Source organism: Carlito syrichta, unplaced genomic scaffold, assembly GCF_000164805.1.
Source record: "Carlito syrichta isolate Samal-C Ts95f unplaced genomic scaffold, Tarsius_syrichta-2.0.1 Scaffold311878, whole genome shotgun sequence".
Lineage (NCBI taxonomy): Eukaryota > Metazoa > Chordata > Mammalia > Primates > Tarsiidae > Carlito > Carlito syrichta.
In genome coordinates, this window is record NW_007255974.1 from 359,601 (window position 1) to 360,508 (window position 908).

The 908-nt window shown below is 32.5% G+C and overlaps 1 protein-coding gene across 1 annotated transcript in view; it reads left to right on the forward strand.

Annotated features, from left to right (window-relative positions):
• Positions 1-908, forward strand: part of LOC103271759 (C2 calcium-dependent domain-containing protein 6-like) — a 68,371-nt gene that overhangs the window by 17,069 nt on the left and 50,394 nt on the right.

A 908-nucleotide genomic window follows, 5' to 3' on the forward strand; every position in this document is an offset into this window, starting at 1 on the left:
CACGTATATTTCACTATCTTGCTCTTCCCTTCCCATCTGCCATCTTCCACCCTATCTCTTGATTTTTAATCTCCTCTCCCTTTCCTTTTCTTCTCTCTTACATATGTATATATGTGTGTGTGTATACAGAGGGTGCCAAAAAATGTATACACATTTTAAGAAAGGAAAAAAACTGCATTAAAATTGTAATACTTGATAAATACCGATAGAAGATGAATACAAGTCACGTTTGATTTCTGCAATTACACATTGCTACTGTAATTCAATTCAACTTCGAAAAGTAATAAAATATCTTAAAATGTGTAGACTTTTTTTGGCGCCTCCAGTATATATATTTTTCTCACTCTCCCTCTCTCTTTCTCGCTCACATGCTCTCTCTCTCATTATCCTTATTTTACAAAAGAAGAAACTGAGGTACTGTGAGGTTAAATAAATTTTTTAAGATCCTAGAGCTTGTAAGTGGTAGAGCTGGTAACATAAGCAGTCTGGCTTCAGACCACACTTCATTAAACTGCCTTTTATACACCACAACTTACTATGTTTCTGTTTACAGCGAAGCTTCTTAGAATCGTAAATGCATCTTAAAGCATGCTTTAAAATTAATAACATTATTCCGTATAGCCACATGATTCAGTCATTTGTCCAATTGTTTCTAATAGTTTTATTACATTAGTTGACTTTTAGTAAAATCCTAAAGCCTTTCTTCTATGCTCCAGATTTATTTCAAACTTTATTTTGTTTAAGTGTTGAGTATTGAAGATAATTTTTGAAACATAGGTTTGTTTTTGTTTTTGTTTTTTTAAGCAACAAAAGCCAAGGCATAATTTTGTTGGGGGCAATCTATATTGTTTCTTTTACTTGAAAATAGTTTTCCTAAGCATCATCGGCAAGTTCTCAGGAATTTTAGG